The 24,913-nt window shown below is 43.1% G+C and overlaps 1 pseudogene; it reads right to left on the reverse strand.

Moving 5' to 3' along the window:
* Window positions 1-19,638: 19,638 nt before the first annotated feature.
* Window positions 19,639-20,683, reverse strand: LOC119350421 (annotated as a pseudogene).
* Between the last annotated feature and the right edge of the window lie 4,230 nt (window positions 20,684-24,913).

Below are 24,913 nucleotides of genomic sequence, written 5' to 3' on the forward strand. Positions count from 1 at the left end.
TGAACTTTCTGAAATATACTAGATAAAGATATTAATCCAACAAGAGATATGTTGACATTAATTACCAAAATCACCTAGGGAGCACTTGTTCTTTCAGGGCACAATCCACCTGTGCGTGCCTGGGCCCCCAGACACACCCTGGTTGGTTGTGCTCCCCTTGGAGCCCCCCTCAGGTACTTCTTTGGCCCAACAGGTGTCTTCTGGTCTAGAAAAATTCTCCAAAAAGTTTTGCTGCATTTGGACTCCGTTTGGTATTGATTTTCTGTGAAGTAATAAACAAGCAAAAAACGGCAACTGGCAGTAGGCACTATGTCAATAGGTTAGTCCCAAAAAAATATATACAGTTGCTATAAAATGATTGTAAAACATCCAAGAATGATAATATAATAGCATCGAACAATCAAAAATTATAGATACGTTGGAGACGTATCATCTGGGACCTCTACAAATCTCTGCTTCCCTCTGTGAAGGGCCTATCAATTTACTTTATGAATTTTTTTATTTCAGTCTCCATCTTCTCTTGTGAAGCATCAACTAGGGGGCACTATGATCATACTTGTGCATTGGATGTATTTAATATTTGACTGTATTTCATGAATGGATCAATGATTGAGCATGATGGGCTAGGGATAGCTTTCTTTAGTGTTGATATTTTGAAAGACATGGTTACTTGTTGATATTCTTGAGTATTGATGTTTTCATGTCAATTATAGACTATTGCTTTGAATCAACTAAAAGTCCAAATGTCCATGCTACAAAAGGAAAAAATTATGTGATGAACATGTTATGCAGCATTCCACATAAAAACTTCTGTTTTTATCATTTACCTACTCAAGGACGAGCATGAATTAAGATTGGGGATGTTGCTACTTCTCCAATGTATCTATAAATTTTTTATTGTTCCATGTTGTTATATTATCAATCTTGGATGTTTTACATTCATTTACTAGCAACTTTATATCATTTTTTGGGACTAACCTATTGAAATTGTGCACAGTGCCAGTTGCTGTTTTTTGCTTGTTTTTTACTTCGTAGAATATCCATATCAAAAGATGTCCAAATGCAGCAAAACTTATTGCAGATTTTTTCTGCCCAGAAGACACCGAGGAGACCCAAGAAGTGCACCAGTGGGGCCCTATGGGCCCACTAGGCACTAGGGCGCGCCAGGGCCTCCGGGCATGCCTTGGTGGGTAGTGGGGCCCACAGGCACCCCCTCCACTTCCTCTCAGCTCTATAAATACTCAAATATTCTAGGAACCCAAGGGGAGTCACCGAAACACAATTCCAGAACCACGACATCCAATCTAGAGGCCTTTCTGGCACCTTGCCGAAGAGGGAAACGATCACGAAGGGGTTCATCATCCTCATTGGTGCTCCTCAGATAATGCGTGAGTAGTTTAGTACAGACCTATGGGTCCTGTTGTGGTTTTGTCAGATGTCCCCGTGAATGGGCTTAGTGGTGAGGCCATCGCAACTAGGTAGTAGCTTGAACGGGGTTGGTCGGAATCGAGAGACGTGAGATACCCAGGTTTGGTCCCTCGCGGTGGAGGTAAAATCCTACATCCTGCTTCATTGATATTGATGATGGTGAAGATCTCGCTTACAAGGGAAGCATTTTGCTACATCTATCTCAAGAGAATCTACTTTGATCTTGTCTAAGACTTGTCTTTCTATCTAGAACTTGTCCCTCTTGGGGTGCCCTGCCCCTCCTTAGATAAGTTGAAGGGGTGGCTCACATGACTAGTCCTAGTAGGATTAGGACTACTCTATTACAAGTTGAATCCTAGTCCAGGTTCCCTTGTAAGGGAAATATTCCTTATGTCTTCCATCTCAAGCCGGCCCACTGGATACCGTACCTTGAGTCGGCCTTCTCATAAGTCTCCTTCTGGGCCTTGGGCCTTGTCATTCATCTGACCCTCCTGCCGGTTCACCCATGAGTCGCTAGGCTCGGCCGGGTCACTAGTGAGTGGCCAAGCCAGGGCGGGTCACTAGTGAGTCGCCAAGGCCGGCTGAGTCATACTTCAGGCCGGGTTATACTACGGGGAATATCCCCGACATTAGCCCCCAGTTTAATTTGGATTTATCATGTTAAACTGATCCTGCAAAATAAACACAAGAACATATTTGACAGGTTGTGCGCCAGGTCAAACATTCTTCTGAGTCGGCTTCTGTTCATCCTTAAGTCCTCGTCATTTCCTTCTCCTGGAAAGTCTGGGTAAATAGGCCAGCTTCATAGTCAATTTTCTTGTAGAAAAATATTGTGAAAAACAATCCATTTAAGTCGGCCTCCAATGCTCTGGCTTGACAAAAATATTGGTCTTCAAGTATTCATTTGATGTTCAGCCAGTTTGAAGATGTAGAGCTTGCCGAGTTATGATTGCCAAAATTGTCGGGTTGTAGAAACTAATGATTCTGGGTCATGATTGGTATAGACGCCAGGTCATGATTGTTGCTGACGTCGGGTTAATCTTATGGTGACTTGGTGCTTGATTTTGTAAATATATCTTCCAATCATTGAATCGGCTCTCCAAGCCTTTCTATGAATAGTTTGGAGGAAATAAACTTTGCAAATTCCTCCAATAAAAATATGATACCTGATTTGCTCAAAATTGAGAATTTGAAGATGTTCCTCCCTTATATGCATATCACCTATAGCCCCCAAGTCTTAAGAGGAAAACGTAGTGATAGCTTAAGTCTTGATTTAATATAAATGCTGCAACTTTGGAGAAATCTGTGTTGTTCATGTAAGTCGCAAATCATAAACTGGACATTTTGTACTTCCCATGTATAGTCCCCAAGTGCCGGGTCATTATGCAATAATGAGCAGGGACTTTGTAGATCTGATTATGTAGACTTTGAGCAGTAATGTGTAGCCCCCAAGGGTCGGCTCAGTAAGATAATACTGAGCTGGGACTTTACATGTACTTCCTTGAATATAACATCATATGATGTAGCCCCCAAGTTTCGGGTTACCTTTGATATAATGGATTAACCACTACTAGGGAAAACCTTATACATAGAAATTTAGCAACAGTGCGGGTCAAAAAAGGGCGCTAGTGCTAGATAGCAGTAGCGTTTGAGAAAAAACCACGCTACAGATACAACTTTAGCAGTAGCGCGTGTAGTGGCAAAAGCGCTACTACTAATATTCCCATTGCTAGAATGATAGGCTATGCATAGCAGTAGCGGGCTTGGAAGAAGCGCGCTACCACTAGGGCATAAGTAGCAGCGCGTTTCCTAAGAAGAGCGCTACTACTAACGGAAATAAAATAAGATGAAAAACAAATAGAAGTATATGAAAATGAAAGAAATAGAAAAAGGAGACAGGAAAAAATAAAATGTAAAGCAAAATAAATGAAAAAGCGAAAAAACGGAGGAAGGCATAGCAGTAGCATTTGTTCGTAAGAGGCGCTATAGCTAACGTAGCTACAGCGCGTGTACTAGACCCCCGCTATAGAAACAGAAAGGAAATTAAAAAATGGAAGAAAATTACATAGCTATAGCAGCAGCGCGTTTTGTAAAAACCGCTATAGCTATCTTAGCTATAGCGTGTTTTACCAAACGTGCTACCGCTAAGTTTGACTTAACCAAAAAACCATTTCCCCCCGGCCACCACTTCTCCCCCAAATCCCTCAACCCACCCCACGCACCGCCGTCTCTCCGATTCGCCGTCGCCCCACTTCGCCGCTGTCTCCTGCCGACGTCGACGCCACCAGAGCCGTGCGCGTCGATGCCACCGAAGCCGCCCCCAACACCACGGAGCCGCGCGGCCTCGTCAACGCCACCGGAGCCGCCGCCGACACCACCGGATCCTTCCTCGCCACAACTGCCTCCCTCGCCGTCACCGGAGACGCGCCTGCCTCCCTCGCCACCACTGCCTCCCTCGCCACCACCGGAGCCATCCTCTGTAAGCCCCCACCCCTCCTCTCTCTCATGCATAGGTTAGCTAGTTTAATTAGGTTAATTATCTAGGTTAGGGCAAAATTTTAGTTAGGGCTTTGACAAAGAAGTAGTTTGGTTAACTAGTTTAATTAGGTTAATAATCTAGGTTAGTGCAAAAATTTAGTTAGGGCTTTGACAGAGAACTAGTCAGGTTAACTAGTTTAATTAGGTTAATTATCTAGGTTAATTAGTGCAAAATTTTATTTAGGGCTTTGACAGAGAACTAGCTGTGTTAACTAGTTTAATTAGGGTTAATTATCTAGGTAAACTAGATTAACTAACTAGGTTAAATAGGTAGGTTAATTAGGTTCATTGGATTAACAAGCTAGGTTAAGTAGGTTGGCTAGGTTAGAGGAAAATTTTATTTTAGAGCATTAGGTCAGAAGGGTTAGAGAAATGGAGTTACTTTGCAATTTAATTGGGTTCTATCCTAGGCAGAGAAGGGTTAGAGATAATAATGTGTGTGTGTGAGAGAGAGAGAGGAATAGCTAGACCAACATAATTTGGGTTCTGTCCTAGGCAGAGAAGTGTTTAGTGAGGTCATTTTGCAAAGGTTTTTGATTTTTGAAAATACCACTATTTTTCAAGGAAAAGAATTTAGGCAAATTTTTTTTAAAGATGATCCCTTCCTAGAATTTTATTGTTGATTATATCTTTTCATTGAAGTGGTCATGTTATATCTTTTCATTGAAGTTGTTTGATTGTACCCAAGTGGCTTTGTTGTTTCCAGGGAATGATGCTGAGTGGCCTATGTTTTGCCGGAATGTTGATTCATTTCTGTTCCGGCAAATTTCAGGTTCTCGATTTGTCCACATTTTAGCAAAGGTCATGCCGAAATTTTCCGTGAATTTCGGCATGACTTGTGCTACAAACTAGGACATATCGAGTGCCCGGGATTTGCTGCACCAGGAAGGAGTCAACATTCCTGCAAAATAATAGGCCTTTTTATGTCATTATTCATTTTATTAGGTCTAGAATTAATTGACTAGATTTAATCATAGGAAACATGGCTAGCAATGATGAAGGACAGGGTTTTGGTGATTGCGACGATGTCTACCGGGCGGCAGACGAATTTTTTAGCCTTACCGACGATCAACCGATGTTGTTGCTGGGCCCACCGTGGCATCGAGGACTGAGACCGACACGCAGACCGGTGCTGAGACTGAGACCGGCGCTGAGACTCAGACCGGCATCGAGACCGGCGCTGAGACTGAGACCGGTGCTGCCTCGGGGAGCGGAGCCGGTGTAGAACCGAAAGCAAAGAGGCAATGGGTTCCTAACAAACTCAGGACTACTAGACTGGTGGTCATGGAGGTGGACGACGGCATTTTTGAGCCAAAGGCGCCCGAGGAAGCGCGTCAATGCTACGGCAATCAAATAGGCTGCATCGTACGGACAACCGCCACCATCAACGATGAGAAACTACAGAAGATAGAAAATATGAGGAGCTCCCTCCTAAAGAAGTTTCACCAGATATTCTTGTTCCCGGGCCGGAATGAGAAGGATTATGAAGATCCAGACCAGGACCCGAGAATGAAGAAGATAAACAAACACGCCATGACCAAGTTTAGCGACGCGTTGGCCGCCTGGAAAACTCGAGTGAAAGCAAGGATCATCAACAAGAAGGAACCCTACTCTGAGATTGTAAAGGATAATCCGACAATCACGGAAGAGCAGTTTCAAATATTCAAGGAGGCTTGCGAGGCCGAAGCTGCCAAAAAAAGTCTAAGTACATGAAGGGGCTTCAAGAGAGGAACATTGGGAGCCACCACCTCGGAAGCCGTGGTTACAGCAGAAAGAGGTCCAAATGGGCCAAGGAGGACGCGGAAGCCGCGAGTCTGGGCATCCCAGACCCCTTGGCGGATTTCACCGTCCCGCAGGAGCGTGACGTCCTGAGGGCCCGGCACCGTTGGGACCCAGTGAAGAAGGATTATGAGACAATGCTACGTCTCGAGTTTGCGTTGGTTTTCCCCGAAGAGGAGAGGATGATGCAGCACAATAGGTAAGTATTTCCCTCAGTTTTTGAGAACCAAGGTATCAATCCAGTAGGAGGTCACGCGCAAGTCCCTCGTACCTGCACAACACGATAGCAACTCGCAACCAACGCTTAGGGGTTGTCAATCCCTTCACGGTTACTTATGAGAGTGAGATCTGATAGAGATAACATTTTTGGTATTTTTGATAGATAGATGCAAAGTAAAAAAGTAAAGGCAAAGTAAAAAACAAAGCAAGTAAATAAAGTGATATAGATTGATATGATGAGAATAGACCGGGGGCCATAGGTTTCACTAGTGGCTTCTCTCAAAAGCATAGATATTCTACGGTGGGTGAACAAATTACTGTTGAGCAATTGACAGAATTGAGCATAGTTACGAGTGTATCTAGGCAATGATCATGTATATAGGCATCACGTCCATGACAAGTAGATCAAAACGATTCTGCATCTACTACTATTACTCTACTCATCGACCGCTATCCAACATGCATCTAGAGTATTAAGTTAAAAACAGAGTAACGCTTTAAGCAAGATGATATGATGTAGAGGGATAAATTCATGCAATATGATAAAAAAACCATCTTGCTATCCTCGATGGCAACAATACAATATGTGCCTTACAACTCTTTCTGTCACTGAGTAAGGACACCGCAAGATTAAACCCAAAGCCATGCACTTCTCCCATTGCAAGAACTACCAATCTAGTTGGCCAAACCAAACGGATAATTTGAAGAGACTTGCAAAGATAACTCAATCATACATAAAAGAATTCAGAGAAGAATCAAATATTTTCCATAGATAATACTGGATCATAAACCCACAATTCATCAGTCTCAACAAACACACCGCAAAAATAAGATTACATCGAATAGATCTCCACGAGAGAGGGGGAGAACATTGTATTGAGATCCAGAAAGAGAGAAGAAGCCATCTAGCTACTAGCTATGGACCCGAAGGTCTGAAGTAAACTACTCACACTTGATCGGAGGGGCTATGGTGATGATGTAGAAGCCCTCTGTGGTGGATGCCCCCTCCGGCGAAGCTCCAGAATAGGCCCCAAGATGGGATCTCGTGGATACAGAAGGTTGTGGCGGTGGAATTAGGTTTTTGGCTACCCCTTTGAACGTTTGGGGATACGTAGGTAAATATAGGAGGAAGGAGTACGTCGGTGGAGCTCCGAGGGGCCCACGAGGTAGGGGGCGTGCCCAGGGGGGCGCGCCCTCCACCCTCGTGACCTCCTCGGAAGCTTCTTGGAGTAGGGTCCAAGTCTCCTGGATCACGTTCGGTGAGAAGATCACGTTCCTGAAGGTTTCATTCCGGTTGGACTCCATTTGATATTCCGTTTCTTCGAAACACTGAAATAGGCAAAAAAACAGCAATTCTGGGCTGGGCCTCCGGTTAATAGGTTAGTCCCAAAAATAATATAAAAGTGAAAAATAAAGCCCAATATCGTCCAAAACAGTAGATAAAGTAGCACGGAGCAATAAAAAATTATAGATACGTTGGAGACTTATCAAGCATCCCCAAGCTTAATTCCTGCTCGTCCTCGAGTAGGTAAATGATAAAAAAGAATTTTTGATGCGGAGTGATACTTTGGCATAATTTCAATGTAAATCTTCTTAATCATGGTATGAATATTCAGATCCGAAAGATTCAAGATAAAAGTTTATATTGACATAAAGATAATAATACTTCAAGCATACTAATCAAAGTAATCATGTCCTCTCAACATAACATGGCGAAAGAAAGTTCATCCCTACAAAATCATATAGTTAGGCCATGCTTCATTTTCGTAACACAAAGATGTTCCCAACTTCTATACCCCCGATGACAAGCCAAGCAATTGTTTCATACTCAAATAATCTCAAACTTTTTCAACCTTCATGCAATATATGAGCGCGAGCCATGGATATAGCACTATGGGTGGAATAGAATATGATGATGGGGATTGTGTGGAGAAGACAAAAAGGGAGAAAGTCTCACATCAACGAGGCTAATCAATGAACTATGGAGATGCCCATCGATTGATGTTAATGCAAGGAGTACGGATTGCCATGCAATGGATGCACTAGAGCTATGAATGCTCAACAAAAGAAAACTAGTGGGTGCGCATCCAACTTGCTTGCTCATGAAGACCTAGGGCATTTGAGGAAGCCCATCGTAGGAATATACAAGCCAAGTTCTATAATGAAAAATTCCCACTAGTATAAATAAGACAACTTATGAGACTCTCTATATGAAAAACATGGTGCTACTTTGAAGCACAAATATATGAGACTCACTACATGAAGAATAAGGTGCTACTTTGAAGCACAAGTGTGGTAAAAGGATAGTAACATTGCCCCTTCTTTCTTTTTCTCTCAAAATTTTTTTTGGGCCTTCTTTTTTTTCGTTTGGCCTTTCTCTTTTTTTTCGTCCGGAGTCTCATCCCGACTTGTGGGGGAATCATAGTCTCCATCATCCTTTTCCTCACTGGGGCAATGCTCTAATAATGATGATCATCACACTTTTATTACAACAGCTTGATATTACAACTCGAAACTAGAACAAGATATGACTCTATATGAATGCCTCCGGCGGTGTACCGGGATGGTGCAATCAATCAAGAGTGACATGTATGAAAAATAATGCATGGTGGCTTTGCCACAAATACGATGTCAACTACATGATCATGCAATGGCAATATGACAAAAGTAAAGTATGTCATGATGAACGGCACGGTGGAAAGTTGCATGGCAATATATCTCGGAATGGCTATGGAAATGCCATAATAGGTAGGTATGGTGGCTGTTTTGAGGAAGATATAAGGAGGTTTATGTGTGAAAGAGCGTATCATATCATGGGGTTTGGATGCACCGGCGAAGTTTGCACCAACTCTCAATGTGAGAAAGGGCAATGCACGGTACCGAAGAGGCTAGCAAAGGTGGAAAGGTAAAAGTGCGTATAATCCATGAACTCAACATTAGTCAAAAGAACTCATATACTTATTGCAAAAATTTAGAAGCCATCAAAAATCAAGTACTATGCACAATGCTCCTAGGGGGATAGATTGGTAGGAAAAGACCATCGCTCGTCCCCGACCGCCACTCATAAGGATGCACAAGCCAGGAACACTTCATGCTTCAAATTTGTTACACAACTTTACCCATACGTGCATGCTACGGGACTTACAAACTTCAACACAAGTATTTCTCAAATTCACAACTACTCAACTAGCACGACTTTCATATTATTACCTCCATATCTCAAAACAATTATTAAGCATTAAATTTATCTTAGTATTCAATTCACTCAAAAGAAAGTTTCACATATCTTGAACACTAAGTATATTAACATTAAGCAAATTACCATGCTATTAATGAATCTCAAAATAATCTAAGTGAAGCATGAGAGATCAAGTTTCTTTAAAACAAATCCACCATCGTGCTTTAAAAGATCTAAGTGAAGCACTAGAGCAAAAATTATCAAGCTCAAAAGATATAAGTGAAGCACATAGAGTATTCTAATAAATTCCAAATCATGTATGGCTCTCTCAAAAGGTGTGTACATCAAGGATGATTGTGGTAGACTAACAAGCAAAGACACAAATAATACAAGACGCTCCAAGCAAAACACATATCATGTTGGTGAATAAAAATATAGCTCCAAGTAAATTATCGATGGAAGTGGACGAAAGAGGGGATGCCTTCCGGGGCATCCCCAAGCTTTGAATTTTTGGTGTCCTTGGATTATCTTGGGGGTGCCATGGGCATACCCAAGCTTAGGCTCTTGCCACTCCTTGTTTCATAATCCATCAAAAGAATTCACCCAAAACTTGAAAACTTCACAACACAAAACTCAACAGAAATCTCGTGAGCTCCGTTAGAGAAAGAAAACAAAAGACTACTTCAAGGTACTCTAATGAACTCATTGTTTATTTATATTGGTGTTAAAACTACTTTATTCCAACTTCTCTATGGTTTATAAACTAATTTACTAGCCATAGATTCATCAAAATAAGCAAACAACACACGAAAAACAGAATCTGTCAAAAACAGAACAGTCTGTAGTAATCTGTAACTAACACAAACTTATGGAACTATAAAAATTCTACAAAAATATGAAGTACTGGGAAATTTGTTTATTGATCAGCATCAAAAAGAATCAACGCAAAAGCACTCTCCAGTAAAAAATGGCAGCTAATCTCGTGAGCGCTAAAGTTTCTGTTTTTCAGCAGAATCAAATCAACTATCATCGTAGGTTATCCTATAGGTCCTACTTGGCACAAACACTAATTAAAATATAAAACCACATCCAAAAAGAAGGTAGATGGATTATTTATTGCTAAACAGAAGAAAAACACAAAATAAAATTGGGTTGCCTCCCAACAAGCGCTATCGTTTAACGCCCCTAGCTAGGCATTGATATTTTCAATGATGCTCACAGGAAAGACAAGAATTGAAGCACAAAAAGAGCATCATGAAACACGTGACAAACACATCTAAGTCTAACATACTTCCTATGCATAGGCATATTATAATCAAACAAATTTGCAAGACAAACAAAAACTAACATATGCAAGGAATAAGAAAGAGACGATAGCAATCTCAACATGACGAGAGGTAATTTATTATCATGAAAAATTTTACGACCTTATTTTCCTCTCTCATAATAGTTACATGTAGGTTCATAAGAAAATTCAACAATATAGCTATAACATAACATATTCTCAACACCATCCACATGCATGCGAAGTTGACACTCTTCCAAAATAGTGGGATTAACATTAACTAAAGTCATGACCTCTCCAAACCCTGTTTTATCAAAAATTTCATAAGATTGAATATTCTCCAAATATGCGGGATCGAAATTTGACACTCTTCCAAACCCACTTCCAATATTATTGCAAACAATATTATCAATCTCATATTCATCATGGGGATTAAATAAATTTTCAAGATCATAAGAAGAATCACCCCAATCATGATCATTGCAACAACTAGTAGACATAGCAAAACTAGCATCCCAAAGCTTAGGGTTTTGCATATTATTAGCACAATTGACATCAAGAGAATTTATAGTAAAATCATTGAAATCATGCTTTTCATCGAAGGAACTACCAAGTATGGGTGCAATAGCAACGATCTCATGTTTATCATACGGAACTATAGCAAATTCATCTTCATAAATATTGGCATCATGGCCACAAGAATAGCAAGCATCATGTTCATCAAGGGATATCTCAATCAAATCATCGGAATCATCATTATCTATAGATTCATGCATATCATTATTTTCTTCCAAAGCAACGGTCATTCTTTCAATAAACTCTTGGACATAGACATTATGAGCAAGGTTTTCATTGCAATATTTAAGTATGACGGAATTTTCAGATTTGTTGAGAGTAAAATCATACTTTTCAATCAAAGAAGCAACTTCATGAGCACCCTTAAAAACGACAAATTCTTCAATTTGTTCGATATCATAGTAACTATAAACACCCTTTGCATAAGACGATAAGATTTCATTATTATTGAACTCACATAGGTAGGGAAGGTGTTTTTTAGGGTTCTTAGAGCAACAAGTAATATCACACATTTCACAAAGATTCAAAGCATAGCATAGAAACCTATTTATATGATACCGTAAGAGTCTCCCCTTTTCAGACAAACGATAATGCACAAAATAAAAATGCTCATCTAAAGATTTCCCATCAACTAGGCTAGTTGGGGTTTCAGCACGAGCACATAAGGATCAAAGATGATCCAAGTAGAACACTTTAAGTGGATCCATATCAATAGATTTTCAGCAAGCGAAGATGCAAGCATATAGAAGGCACAAGGAAACACAAACAAAGATACATACGGGAAGAAGGCAAACGGAAAGAGAGGAGGAGATTGGGAAAAAGAGAGCGAATAAAACGGCAAGGGTGAAGTGGGAAAGAGGAAAATGAGAGGCAAATGGCAAATAATGTAATGCGAGAGATAGGGATTGTGATGGGTACTTGGTATGTTGACTTTTGCACAAGCCTCCCCGGCAACGGCGCCAGAAATTCTTCTTGCTACGTCTCGAGCTTGCATTGGTTTTCCCTGAAGAGGAGAGGATGATGCAGCACAGTAGCGTAAGTATTTCCCTCAGTTTTTGAGAACCAAGGTATCAATCCAGTAGGAGGTCACGCGCAAGTCCCTCGTACCTGCACAACACGATAGCAACTCGCAACCAACGCTTAGGGGTTGTCAATCCCTTCACGGTTACTTACGAGAGTGAGATCTGATAAAGATAATATTTTTGGTATTGTTGATAGATAGATGCAAAGTAAAAAGTAAAGGAAAAGTAAAAACAAAGCAAGTAAATAAAGTGATATAGATCGATATGATGAGAATAGACCCGGGGGCCATAGGTTTCACTAGTGGCTTCTCTCAAAAGCATAGATATTCTACGGTGGGTGAATAAATTACTGTTGAGCAATTGACAGAATTGAGCATACTTATGAGTGTATCTAGGCAATGATCATGTATATAGGCATCACGTCCGTGACAAGTAGATCGAAACGATTCTGCATCTACTACTATTACTCCACTCATCGACCGCTATCCAGCATGCATCTAGAGTATTAAGTTAAAAATAGAGTAACGCTTTAAGCAAGATGACATAATGTAGAGGGATAAATTCATGCAATATGATAAAAAAAACCATCTTGTTCTCCTCGATGGCAAAAATACAATACGTGCCTTGCAACTCTTTTTGTCACTTAGTAAGGACACCGCAAGATTGAACCCAAAGCCATGCACTTCTCCCATTGCAAGAACTACCAATCTAGCTGGCCAAACGAAACGGATAATTCGAATAGACTTGCAAAGATAACTCAATCATACATAAAAGAACTCAGAGAAGAATCAAATATTTTCCATAGATAATACTGGATCATAAACCCACAATTCATCGGTCTCAACAAACACACCGCAAAAAGAAGATTACATCGAATAGATCTCCACGAGAGAGGGGGAGAACATTGTATTGAGATCCAAAAGGAGAGAAGAAGCCATCTAGCTAGTAGCTATGGACCCGAAGGTCTGAAGTAAACTACTCACACTTGATCGGAGGGGCTATGGTGATGATGTAGAAGCCCTCCGTGGTGGATGCCCCCTCCGGCGGAGCTCCGGAACAGGCCCCAAGATGGGATCTCGTGGATACAGAAGGTTGCAGCGGTGGAATTAGGTTTTTGGCTCCCCCTTTGATCGTTTGGGGATACATAGGTAAATATAGGAGGAAGGAGTACGTCGGTGGAGCTCCGAGGGGCCCACGAGGTAGGGGGGCGCGCCCAGGGGGTACGCCCTCCACCCTCATGACCTCCTCGGAAGCTTCTTGGAGTAGGGTCCAAGTCTCCTGGATCACGTTCGGTGAGAAGATCACGTTCCCGAAGGTTTCATTCCGTTTGGACTCCCTTTGATATTCCGTTTCTTCGAAACACTGAAATAAGCAAAAAAACAGCTATTCTGGGCTGGGCCTCCGGTTAATAGGTTAGTCCCAAAAATAATATAAAAGTGGAAAATAAAGCCCAATATAGTCCAAAACAGTAGATAAAGTAGCATGGAGCAATCAAAAATTATAGATACGTTGGAGACGTATCAGACAACACCGGTCATTACAGAGTTCATGAGACTGCTGGTAATTTTAGTTTCTGATCAATTCGACTGCACACGTTAGTCATATTTGTAAATGATCCTTATGCCTTTTGCAGAGAGAGCAACACCGGATTGCGGCCGAAAGCGACTCGCCGTCTGAGGCATTGGCGAGGCCCAAGTGGGACACTCCATTCAACCGAGCGTTGAACATATTGAAACGACAACCGGTGGATACTCGACCGTCGTATGGACGCGTGCATGGTGTCGGAGACGGCGCCACGTGGAAGAAGTACTACCGTGAGACCACGGAGGAGAGAAAGGAAAGACGGAGGTTAACTGAAGAAAACATCGACAAGAAGGTTGAGATTGCGGTTGAGAAGAAATCATCTCAGATAGTCGCAACAGCGGTAGCTGCCGCAAAATAGGTGGTTGCAGATTTGTTTACTTCCTTGGTGACGGGCGTTTTCACTTGGAGAAGGCAAAATCCAGAAAAAAATGCAGAGGACTTTCCCCTTGCTGACTTCTTGGGAGCACCTGCTCCCGCACCGACTCCCGCACTTGCTCCCGCACCGACTCCCGCACCGGACGTGCTCGGTGGTGCCTCGTTGTTGCCTGAGCTCGATGCCCTCACGATATCTGTCACACCGGCCCCCTTCAATATAAATGTATAATTTCCCGTTTTCGTTGCCTTTCGGATGTCTCATGTCGCAGGCTTTTCTTTGCAGGCCGACGAAACCCCGTGCACCATATTGTACACCGTCGGCGAATAGAAGGTGGACGTGGGGAAGGCGACGATAATGGAGCCGAAGGAACCATTGTTCCACAACCGGCTGATCCCCCCGAACGTCTTCAAGGTTTCCGTGGCCAGTGTCAAACCGGGCCACGAGAATTTGCCTCCTCTAATACTAGTGGGGGATGACGACGAGACCCCGCGGCGGCTTGGTGATTGTTGCAATGGGTGGGTCCTGTTGTGGCCAAAGAGTCTGCTTCGTCTGGAGGCGGCCGGGAGCACACCCACAAGCACGCAGCCTCAGCAAGGTATGAACATCAACACCCCACCTACCCAATTAGCGTCGGGTGTCAGATTGGGTGATAGTGGACGGGGTAAGGAGGAGGCTCCATTAGTCGTTGATGACATCGCCATGGATGAGGATGAGGATGACGATGGCGCTGGACATTATGTCTATACTGGCGCCTCCTCAGGGTTTGAGCGTCATGAGTCGGTGCCTGAATTACCGTCTCAATGTATTATGGACGACCTTCCGGTAGTAAAGAAGTCTAGGAAGAGAGCAAGGAAAGGCAAAAAAGCTGATTCTATGATCCAGCCGCCTCAGCAGCCTCGGCTTCAGGACCGTATAGATATCCCCGATGCCGATAAATGGCATATCCCCGGTCAACCAATCCTACCTGCAACAGCGCTACAGGCCAGATTCGGCGATCTAAGGAGACTTCATGACGATGTGCTGTGGGTAGAGAAAGGCCTCATCGCCTTGAAAGATCCAGGATACCCACTCTACGTGGTTAACGTTCCGCGGCAAATGTCGTACATCGACAGCTTCCCCGTGGATAAGTTCTTCCTCCGATTCGATTACATATTCGACATGTTTCACGTGAAGAAGCTGGATTTTACGTTTGTCCGCCTTTATGCCTTGCACATGAACTACATCATTGGGGTTGAGCAGATACATCATATCTGTGTCGCTGACCCGAACTACATGCACGAGGGCTTCTTGGGAGTCTGCGCAGAGCAGCGTGAATACGCGAGGGATTACATCGTCAGTTTCATGCTCGCCAATAAGGACAAGGAGGAGATTCTCGTGCCTTATCATCCCATGTAAGTCATCCGCGCTGCTATCCTTCCTTCGATTTTAATAATTCATTTGCACGGTGGAGGCTAATTAATTTGAGGTGTACTTATTTTGCGCAGCGGCGGGCGCGCCGTCCTCATCATCCTCTACCCCTGATTCTCCCACGCTCTTTACTTGGACTCGTCAAAGAACATTCACAAAAAGGATTACACCCACATCAAAGATGTTCTCGACAGTGCTATGTTTTACTACCAAGCAAGGGGTGGAGAGGTTAGGGACAAGAAGAGAAGGGGCGGCGGGGTCGCCTTCAGCCATAAGACCGACTTCTGCTGCATCCAGCAACCGAACGATTCTCTTAATGATGGATTCTATGTCCTACACCACATGCTGGAGTACAGATGGGATCACCAGAACCTTCGCATGTCACCTAGATCTGGCGATGCCCATATTCTGCAATGTGCAAAGGACATAGGAGATATCGAGGATCATCGACTTCGAGCTGAGTTCTATAACATCCAACGCGAACTTGCCCAAATCATCATGAAGGAGGTCGTCGGAAAAATAGGGATGTTCTACGGAGAAGGACAAATGTCGCGGGAAGACGTCCGAGCATGGATAGCCTCTCAGCGTCTCGACATGAAGCCTTTCACTAAGCTCGAGGACTATCTCCCTGACATGGATGGAGGTCGATATATGACAATGTGTCCGTTTAGTCCATACTTTCTGTATGACAAAACTTTGAGTTATGCACGGCAAAACTTTATTTGTGATGTAATTAAACCGTCCTCCTCCTCGACTAGCAAAAATCACTCTAGTTAGGGCATTTTGGGTACGATGAACTTTGCTATTTATGCTTATGATATGTTGTTTCTATTTTGCCAAGTCTGTCTCTTTCTGTTGCTCAACTATATATGTTGCATATCATCGACTCATGTGACGATGCAGGTGCATAGATCATAGATGGCGAAGAAGTGCTACGCCAGGAGTATATATACGACAAGCGGCCGGAGTGTCAGGCCCAGGTGTACTGGTTTCCGATTTCCGAGCGACAAGCAGTAGTTAGTTTAGGTTCACGCGAGAGAGGGATACGAACTCATGTACTCAAAGTGATAGCTCTTCTCGCGTATATCATTGTTTAGATGGATGACGATGTATTTGCAAGTAATCGAGACTTGTATCGCTATTTTCGAGATTGATGACGAGAGACCACTTTGTGTTGGATGATGATTATGATGATGACATGATTTGATGAGACTAATTGTATGTGTATGCTATGATTACATTTGCATGTGTATGATATGCTAAAGATTATTGTATAAAGCCTATTCAAATACAAAACAAATACAAAACAAATATGCAGGAAAAAAATAAAACTAGTAGTAGCGAGGGGGGGATTTAGCAGTAGCGCCGCCTTACTAGTAGCGCTTCCCTGTAAATAGCACTGCAGATAATATCAGTAGCGCCCTTTTCTAAAGAGCGCTACAACTATTCATGTATAGCAGTAGTGTGGGACAACAGGCGCTACTGCTATACGTTAGCTGTAGCGCCTTATTAGTAGCGCCGGTCCCCGCGCTACTGAGAGGCCCAAAACCCGCGCTGCTGCTAGGCTTTTCCCTGGTAGTGAACGCTTGTGCACTTTGAATTTTTGATAAGAGCAATTAGTAGGGCCCCCAAGGGCTGGCTCATCACTATGTGATGGGTCAGGTCTTCAATGAGGCAAGTTAAAAATGATCTTGCATTAGCCCCCAAGTGTCGGTTCGTATGCCTGCAGCGACTTGGGACTATTCCTTCCATTGTAGAATAAATCATATCCACTGTCTGGACAATATTGCTAAATGCTTTGCATATCAATATTGAACCATGCTCTTTGTTGGTATTTTTGGATGAAGGAATAATAGCCATTGCTCTGAAGGGGCCTTCGAAAAACTGCAATCATCCAATACTTGTTATGATAACCATAATGAAATTCCAGCCATGTTTGGCTATTAAAGATTTGAATAATATAACCCAATATGAAAACCTCAATCCTTCAATACTGGTTATGACAACCATAATGAAAAATCTGGCCATGTTTGGCTATTAAAGATTTGAATGTATAACCCAGTTTAAAAATCAGTGCTTGATATGCAACCGTAATGAATATTTCTCCTTTCAACAATTGTACTTATCATGAATCCGTTGTTGCTGTGAAAAGACTCAACAATTGTTGGTGACTTATAATCACAAGACCTTGTCTATTCACAAGTAAATCCGGAGTTAAATATACCCGGAGGCTCTTGGCTGATGGTGACTTAATGCGCATCCATTGTACTAAGGGATGTAACCCGGCGGCTTATAGCCTTTGTAATGACGAGGACTGATAACCCTATAAATAGATATGTTATAAAACTTGCAAATATGCATGCTAATATAATTCCTGAGTCGGCTTTTAAGGCTCGACAAAAAAGACCAGCTTTTAAGGCCCGAATCCAGGGCGCGTTACAACCCAGAGACTCATGGTCATAAAAAATCATTGAAAAGATTATAATGGTGGGTTATAGCCAAAATTATATTGGCGACTTAAAGTCAAAAATCAGGGCGGGTGACAACCCGAGATATTTAAATATGAGTAACATAACCCGTAGCCTCACGGCCCGGGTAGTCAAAATATGCCCAAAAGCAAAAACTTAAGATAAAACATCCAAAAACCCAAAAGAGAGATATACAAAAAATCTCAAACATTTGTTAGGCCGGCTTTCAAGACACGATCGAAAAAGTTGGCTCACAGGCCTTGTGCTTTCAAGGCCGCATGGCCGTTGAGTTTACCCTAACTCACTGTAAGCCGGCTCTCACGTGACACAAACCGCCATTTTAACCTTAACAAGTTTAGGGTCTTGAAAAAGATTGACTGTTAAGAGTTTGGTGGGTCACCTGGTGGAGTAGTAAGTTGCAAACAGGCACGTGTAACTCATAATGTTTCAACTCAGGCCGGTCAAGAGGGTATGAAAGCTAAACCCGGTAGGTTGGAAGCCCACAAGTGACCTTATGATCAAATAACAAAGACTCATATGCACAAAGATGAAATGACAGAGGCCCCGAATTTCAGGGATGCCAGCTTGTTAAGTTCATCATAATATGATAAGCCCATAAGGCAGGATACCCATGTTTGAATCGTGCATCATGGCAGTAAGTTCTCTTTGAAAACCTTCAATTCTTCCGAGAACTCGAACTTGTGAGAGATGACCTCCTCCTGAACCGGATGTTGAGCTGGATATTGAGAGCTCAAAACTTTGCGAGAGATAGATTTCCCTTGAGCCGGATTTTAAACTGGAATCTTTCCTTTTAAGCCGGAAAATTTCTGTCGGCCTTTAAACTTTCACCAATGTGGCAGTAGTCTCCAGGACCGGGTGTCTTCCCTTTAATGATCGGGGTTCTTGAATTTATGACAAAGGCCAATTCTACCATGTCATGTCTGTGTAGCCCCCTAGTCTTAAGATGACTCGATGAGTTAACATGAGATTCTCATACTTGACTGTAATATAAATCGTCATATAATTGAACAACGGAATGCTGGGATGTGTTGAAGTTGGAGGCAAAGTAGCGAGTTGATGATCTTTGCAACAGTCATTGTTCTTGACGTTGATAACATGATGTGAATCCGCAGAGGGTTGAGGTTCACCGCCGCGGGTTATAAATGATCCCGTATGAAATGTATCAGTAACCCGGCCGTAGGTTCATCCTGGCTGGGTTTTTGAAGTTAATCAAACTGTAGTGGCGGTGACTTGTTTTCCTGTCCATTGAGCCATCCGTTGGAGGCTGATAATATTGCTCTAGAGTTGTTGGAATATACCGAGCTGCAGGAGCGGCAACTCACGTGCGCTCATTAAGCAGCTTGTGTGAACATACGTGGCTCTGATTTTTTTTAATGTATATGCAGGAGTCAACCTCGTCATTACAAGACGGCACAAATGCGTGAGTAGGCCACGGCTTTGTAAAACCGTGGGAATGGGTGAGTCAGCCGCGTCGTCATAAGTCGCGCAGACGGATGAGTCGGCCGCGTCGTGTTGATGTAGACTAGGCCACAGAGGCGGCGGCTTGCACACACATTTGTTGAACAATGCGGTATGGTCGGATGTTGGCGCATCATAATATTGGCGCGAGCTTTATCTCCATGGCATGACAATCGCTCTTGAAGTGGATAATTGTCCTACATATATAACATTGCAAGCCAGAGTAATTGTTCTTTAAAGAAAAATGTATCAATAAAAATTGACTGGATGGATTTTACCTGATTCGTTTAGACAATAGATTATCTGTATGTAGCATCCATGGATAATCTGACAATGTTGCAGTCCATCCAGTGTAAACATGAGAACAAACCCTTAGTCTCTATCAAGTGCAAGGTGCCGAAGAACTCCGTTTTGTCCATGAATAGTACACAACACAAATTGAAAATTTTGACATCTCATATACCAGGCAAATGTCAACTTGCTCGCTTGACAGGGAAGCATGCATTGTGATAAATCCACCGCTTCTTCCCATCAGCTCCACTTATCTGATGTCATGAAATTCAGAATGTGCCTCAATATATACAAAATTGATGGCTCTTTGTGCTTCCCCCACTGCGGTATCAAATCCAAATGTCTTGTCCATGAGTAGTATGTCATTATCAACTGTGTTTGAGAGACCAATAATTGACACTTTCTATTTTCTCTTCTGGTACTTGGCATGTATCTCATAAGCTCCAGCATGAATCCCATTCTCACTTAGTGCAAAGAGCATGTTTAAACCTCTTGCCTGGATGTCGTTGATAATGTCTAAAATGCTTGCCCCATCATGAGAAACTCCTAGGAAGCTGCCAGCAGTAAGATTGATATTTTGGACATGTCCACTAAATGATCTTCACAAAATCTGCGGAAACCATGCTGTATCACAACAATGTTTTTCACTCTGTATTTGTCAAGTGTAAGCACAATCTATTGGGTGATATTATTGAGACCAGGGAGAATCCATCGCGGGTTACACTTCCAACCTTTACTCACTAATGGTTCAAAATATTTTTATGTACAGGGGCCAGCCCGGTGCACCCATTGTTCAACCCAGCTGCAATCAGGGTCAGTTCAGCTCCAGCAAATGTTTGGTGAGGCAAACTTGATAACCTGCGAAAGTACTCAGTTGTCGTTATTAACATAGCCATTCCACGACTCTTCGGAAGAACCATCAACATTATTCTCCAACAGCAAGGCGGCAAGCCGGCGAGGTGAGGCACGACGAAGACGGGTCAACAAAATGGTAGTGTGGGGCTCGGTGTACAGCGGCTCGAGGCGAGGCGAGCCACGGCTGCGGCGAGCCATGGTGGAGGCGGCCGGGCGTACGGAAACTTGAGGAGCAGTGAAGCCGAGGTGTCTTGAAGCAGCGAAGGTGGCCGGCGACTTATCGCGGTGCGTGGCAGAGGAAATGACATGAGGCGGCAACTTGGAGCGGCGATTCAGAGGCGTTTGATACGTCTCCGACGTATCTATAGTTTATGAAGTATTCATGGCATGTTTATAACCACTTTATATGGTTTTGGTATGATTTGATTAGAAATAACCAAGACTGATGTTGTTTTCAACAGAACTACTGTGGTGTCGTTTTTTGTGCAGAAATAAAAGTTCTCGGAATGGGCTGAAAATTTATGAAGAATATTTTCGAAAAATATAAAAAATACTGGAGCGAAAAGATACCAGAGAGGAGTCCCGGGGTAACCACAAGGGTGGGGGGTGCCCCCACCCCCATAGGGCGCGCCCCCTACCTTGTCATCGCCTCGTGGACCCCCTTGACTTGTCCCCGACGCCAACACCTCCTATAAATCCCAAAAACCTCATAAATAAACCTAGATCAGGAGTTCTGCCACCGCAAGCCTCTGTAGCCACGAAAAATCAATCTAGGCCCTCTCCTGCACCATGCCGGAGGGTGACATCATCACCGGAGGCCATGGATGTCACGCCCAATATGCGACCCTATCCTAAAGGAACTCGAAGGTCCCACCAAGGATAGAAGCGCATATTGGAGACGCTTTTGCAAGGTGGATATCATTACATCATACCATTACATAATAGTTGGGATACATACAAGAGGCACACAATGCCACATGAATGCAACACCACAATACATAAGAGCAACATCCGACTACGGATGAACATAAACAGAAACTCAAACGACATCCACCCTGCTAGCCCAGGCTGCCGACCTGGAGCCTATCCCCTGATCGAAGAAGAAGTAGAAGAAGAACTCCAAAACAAGAAACATCGCTCTCGCGTCATGACATCGCATAACCTGTACTTGCAACTGTTGTTGTAGTAATCTGTGAGCCACAAGGACTCAGCAATCCCATTACCATGGGTATCAAGACTAGAAAAGCTTAATGGGTAAGGAAAGGATAAGTGATGAGGTTGCAGCAGCGACTAAGCATATATGGTGGCTAACATCCGCAAATAAGAGCGAGAGAGAAGCAAACGAAACGGTCATGAAGCTAGCAATGATCAAGAAGTGATCCTGAAACTACTTACGTTCAAACATAACCCAAACCGTGTTCACTTCCCGGACTCCGCCGAAAAGAGACCACCACGGCTACACACGCGGTTGATGCGTTTTAATTCGAATCTGGTGTCAAGTTCTCTACAACCGGATACTAACAAATTCCCATCTGCCACATAACCGCGGGCACGGCTCTCGAAAGTTTATACCCTGCAGGGGTGTCCCAACTTAGCCCATCACAAGCTCTCACGGTCAACGAAGGATATTCCTTCTCCCAGGAAGACCCGATCAGTCTCGGAATCCCGGTTACAAGACATTTCGATAATGGTAAAACAAGACCAGCAAAGCCGCCCGATGTGCCGACAAATCCCGATAGGAGTCGCGCGTATCTCGTTCTCAGGGCACACCGGATGAGCCAGACATCGGGTTGGCATAGACCCTGGTTGCCCAGGGGGCGCCGGACATCGCTCAGGTTGGACCAAAACTCAGAGGAGCACTGGCCCGGGGGGGGGGGGTAAATAAAGATGACCCTCGGGCTCCAGAAACCGAAGGGGAAAAGGCTTAGGTGAGGCAAATGGTAAAACCAATGTTGGGCCTTGATGGAGGAGTTTTATTCAAAGCGAACTGTCAAGGGGGTCCCATAAATCACCCAACCGCGTAAGGAACGCAAAATCAAGGAACATAACACCGGTATGACAGAAACTAGGGCGGCAAGAGTGGAACAAAACACCAGGCATAAGGCCGAGCCTTCCACCCTTTACCAAGTATATAGGTGCATTAATTAAATAAGAGATATTGTGATATCCCAACATAATCCTGTCCCTCATGGAGCAATCTTCAACTTCACCTGCAACTAACAACGCTATAAGAGGGGCTGAGCAAAGCGGTAACATAGCCAAACAACGGTTTGCTAGGAAGGGTGAAAAGGTTATAGGCTGACATGGGAGTTTGGAAGACTGGATAAGCAAGAGATAGGTAGCGCAGCATAGCGATAGAACAAAGCAACCAGCATAGCAATGATAGTAGTGAGATCCAGGGTAATGGTCATCTTGCCTGAAATCCCGCTAGGAAGAAGAACGAGTCCATGAAGAAGATGAAGCCACGAAGATGAACCAAGCATACACGAACGAATCCTCACGATCGCAACAAAACAGGAACTAACGAGAAGGAGCACAACCGAAAAGAAGCAAACAACAAGGTAAACACATAACACATAGACATGACAAGATGCTCAACCAAGTATGATGCATGACAAGGCTATATGATGCTACTCATGGCAAGAGATGATGCAAACAAGAACAACACATCAAAGCAAGTTTAAATGAGGCCGGAAACAACCTATAACAAATCCGGTAAGTACTCATATGCAAATTTCGAAATTGGTCCAGATCTGAATAAATCTTATGTTCAAGTTGTTAAACAGAAAGTTAAGATGCATCAACATGATCTACACGAAATTCTAGTCAAGTTACATATAAAGTCCATTTAGTTCGGAGCTACGGCCTAGAAGATATGAGCAAAACAAGTTAAACATGGCATTGATGCAAAATGCATTCAAACATCAGGCAAACACTCTCAAAACATGAATGCAACAAGGTAATATGAAGCTACATGTAAAACTAAGCAAGTTTCATATAGAGCACACCTAAAACGGAGCAACGGTGCAACACATACACATGAAACAAGTTTAAAGGACAAGCTATCCAAAACAGCAACTAGGCATCTTACAAACATCAAAACAACATGCTACATGACCTTAACATGAAGACAAACGGCATAGACGTGATGAACAGATGAAGCATAACAAAACATGAACACTGAACTATCCCCATAAATCACTAGAACATGCTCAAAAGGACATGGCAAGATTGCAAATAACAGTTTCACAGACTTAGCAGAAATCACTGGACATGGCAGAAATGACATCAGGTTGCAATGTTCAGAGCTATCAAACAACATGTTACAGCAAGCTATCATGGCAAAATAGAGCATGGCATGCTAATAATAAAGACCTAAAACAAAACTCTCTTACTGAACTAATTCCAAAGATCATCAGAAAAGATGGTAGGATCCATGCAAACATGGCAAGTGATATGACAGATTCAGACAGTGATAATAACAGCACATGGCAGGAAGAACGATAAGTAGACATGTTGGTAAGCTTGTACCACTTCCACAGAGCATTTCATGGCATGTGAAGTCAACCAACAGTAAGATGTCATATTTATGAAGCTACACATGGCAAGAGCAAGTTCATAGAGTGCATGGATCACTAGCAAGACACATGGCAAAACTGAACTTCATGTTAACAGGCTGACAGAAACATTATTTGGCAATTTGAGATCAAGATTACAACACGCTACAGCAGGCTATAAATGCAACCAAGGGCATGGTCGGATAAAGCATGACATGTATGACAAAACATCCTTAGTGAACATCTCCATATTATGCATAGAATGACTTGTAGCAGCAGGTTTACATAGCATCATGATATAACAGATTCAGCCTAGCAAAACAGTAACAGCAAGTACCCTACTACACAAGCTTGATGCACTCACTACAAGACTCACAAAAATACAAGGATTGCACTACTGTAAAGATAGCATGAATATGCTCCTAAAACATGTAGACATCATGCTTAAAGGATGTACACATAAAATGCAACATAAATGACACAACAGCAAGTTATAACAGTCTCAGCAGGTTAACATCATATAGCACTCCTGCAACAATGATTAGGTCATCAAGAAGAACTCAAACAAGCATTGCACAATGGAATGAAATGAAGAGCTCACAGTGAACATTTTGGTATATTACACGCACAAAACGGAGCGGCACACTAGAAGTTGTGGCATGATGAACATGGCACCAGAATGTAAATATTTCAGGACTTGGAAGAAAAACGGGGCCAACCTTATGGATCTAGGGTTTTGGGCACGGGAACCGAGGACGACCGGAGCTGGGTCGCCGGAGTGGCGTGGAGGAGGCGGCCGGAGCTGGGGAAGGCCGGATCCGGGCGAGGCGGCGGCGCACGACGCGGGAGGCGCGGCGGCGCACGGCGCGGG

The sequence above is a fragment of the Triticum dicoccoides genome, chromosome 1B (genome assembly GCF_002162155.2).
Source record: "Triticum dicoccoides isolate Atlit2015 ecotype Zavitan chromosome 1B, WEW_v2.0, whole genome shotgun sequence".
Taxonomy (NCBI): Eukaryota; Viridiplantae; Streptophyta; class Magnoliopsida; order Poales; family Poaceae; genus Triticum; species Triticum dicoccoides.